General features: G+C 54.2%; 1 protein-coding gene across 1 annotated transcript in view; it reads left to right on the top strand.

The window, feature by feature from the left end:
* The window catches only part of NUAK2 (NUAK family kinase 2), a 27,604-nt gene that overhangs the window by 18,271 nt on the left and 6,590 nt on the right, over positions 1–2,743 (top strand).

Below are 2,743 nucleotides of genomic sequence, written 5' to 3'. Positions count from 1 at the left end.
GTGAATCTAGCTGCTTTCAATAATGGGAGTACCATGTTCTGGGACAATCCACTGTGACGTCTAATTTTTGTGAACAGGGAGGTCTTTTTGCAGTGATTCCTTACTGATCATGGAAGCGCGGGTATCAACCCACGAGTCCCACTGCACTGTCAGGAAGGCGTCTCTGGCTCCCTCGCTCCGTGCCCTGACTCTGTCTACCTGATGGTCCCTCTTCCTTCCTCTGTGGCCAGAAGGAACCACTCCATTAAAAACCAGAACCGTGATTGGAAAATAGCCTCTGTTGTTCTGTTCGGGTAGGTGGGGTGAGGTTTCAGCTTCCTCTTAACCCACACTCCCCCTGGGCTGTCACAGGTGGGATCTGGAGCACCTGCTTCGTACAAAAACAAAACACAACTACCACAGAAGCCCAGCTCTTAGCTCCCAAAGGCTCCCGGGAGACAGCCCTCCGCAGTTCCTGCCCGTTAAGCAGGTGGGGGAGCCCGGACGGCCGTTCCCAGTTTGCTCTTCTTGCCTTCAGCATTAAAGGAAGAGCTGGGTTTGGTGGCTTAAACACAGCCCCACCCCCACCCTCCCTCATCTCCCACCCCTCCCCCAACCATCTCAGTTCCCTGCAACTTGAAGACACCCCCTCCGCCTTTATTCTCTCCCTCCAAAGAAATCCCCTTTCCTCCACTGCTGGGCAGTTGCTACCCCTCTGGCCCCACGCCGCCCCGCCTCCTCCAGGAAGTAAAGAATGCTTGGAATGCCCCCCTCGTTGGCCTGCCCTCTCAGCCCCCTGTGGAGCATTCCCCAAACGCCAGCTCCATTGAGAAACTCCCAGGCTCCGAGCGCCAGGATGAAAGGGAGGATGAGGACAAAGTGCAGGCCCGCAGCCGGCTGGCTCCGGCTTCAAGCGGGCTCCCTCCCCCACTCCCTCCCCTGCTCCCTCCCCGCAGCTGGCAGTCACTGGCCCCGGAACATCCCCAGTCCCGGCCAGCTCCGCAGCACACCTGTCCTCCTGCCGGCCGTCAGCGCCTGCCGGGGTAGAACATCTGGACCTTCCCTGCTCCTCCCTGCATCAGGGGGGCAGGCCCAGTCTCGGGGTGTGGGGAGGAAGTGAGGAGGCGAGGCCACTAACGGGGCCAAGATGTGAAAGCAAACCAGAAGTTACCTAGGCTACACCTGGGGTTTTGCAGTTGGGGATCTTGGAGGTCTGGAAAAATACGGAGGGTCTTTACCCTCCACAAGCATGCCGTTCCGCTTGGAGCTGGCTGTGCTCACGTATTCAGTCAACTCTGGAGTCGAGCCCTATTTGTGGGCTAAGCTCTGTGGCAGACTAGGCGAATTGCTGTGTCCCCAGTTGCGCACTTAAGATCTAAGCCTCAAGGGGCACCTGGGTGGCTCCGTCGGTCGAGCTGCGTATTCTTGATCTCAGCTCAGGTCTTGAGCGCACTGTAGTGAGTTCGAGCCCGGTGTTAGGCTCTGTGCTGGCCATGGAGCCTACTTAAAAAAAAAAAAGGAAAAAAAGGAAAAAAGATCTTGTCCTCAGGGAGGTTGCAGACTGGCCAGCAAGCTGGCATGCATAAAAATACATAAAATTCAAAAGAGAAATTGGTGTCAATTCAGGTGATGTTGAAAGGGAGTTTGGATAACCGAAAAGCATTGTATCTTAAAGAGATAATAATGGGGCGACCATTTATTTGGTACTTTCTATTATATTTTTTAAAGATTTTATTTATTTATTTGAGAGAGAGAGAGGGAGAGAGAGCACAAGCCAGGGGGAGGGGCAGAGGGAGGAAAGACTCCCTGGGGAGTAGGGAGCCCATCCCAGGATCCTGAGATCTAGACCTGAGCCGAAGGCAGACGCTTAACCAACTGAGCCCCCCAGGCGCCCCTGTGAAGTACTTCCACATCAAGCACTTTATATGTGTTATTTAACGCTCATGAGAGTGTCATTACTTCAGTACAATTTTTATCATTCTCATGTCACGGAAGAAGAAGTTAAGTAACTTGCCTGGCTATCACGTGGAAAAACCAGAAGCCAAATCCAGGTCTATGGGATGCCAAATCCCAGCAGGGGTGGGGGGAATGGAGCTACGAATACTTACAAAAACTTAGGGAGCATCTTTTGTGCACCAGGCTTTTTTCTAGGCACAAGGAATCTGGCAATTCCCTTCGCCTGAAATGCCTTTCCCTAGTCTCCACAAGCCCCAAAAGGGAACTGAGAAAAAAGAGGGTAGGTGGGAGTGGGGGGAGGGGAGAAGCTGAAATTGGGGGGGCTGGATGGGAGAGGGGGGAGGCCACAGTGGAGGGAAACTGGCAATGTGGTGGAAGGAGAGGCCACAGCCCCTGCAGCCCTGTCCTATCAGCATTATCTGGGAAGGGGGTGGGGTGCGGGGAATTTCTGGGAAGGACAGGGAACAGAGGTGTTTGGTCCTGAGGTCTTTGTCCTTCTTGGGGTCTGTTTGCTTGTGTCTTCGGAAGTCAGGGGTGGGAGCAGTAGGCAGGAGAAGAGGTGGGCATGGGGGAAGCCTGCTGGGGAAGAATCTAGATGGGAAGAGATAGTCTGTTACCCTAGCTCCAAAGAGACCCAGACTCCTGGCTGTGGATTCCATGCAGCAGGGCCCTCTCCTCACCAGCCAGGGAGCTTCATACCAAAGACATTCCAGAAAGCAGGTTCAGAGAGATGACGCTGGGCCCCCGGGGCAGAAGGCTAGAGCCCTAGGAATATTCAGTGCCACATCAGTGCTTCCGGAATGTGAAT

The sequence above is a fragment of the Ailuropoda melanoleuca genome, chromosome 8 (assembly GCF_002007445.2).
Source record: "Ailuropoda melanoleuca isolate Jingjing chromosome 8, ASM200744v2, whole genome shotgun sequence".
Lineage (NCBI taxonomy): Eukaryota > Metazoa > Chordata > Mammalia > Carnivora > Ursidae > Ailuropoda > Ailuropoda melanoleuca.
Note: the sequence above shows the minus strand (reverse complement) of the source record. Positions and strands in the feature narration are given on the sequence as shown.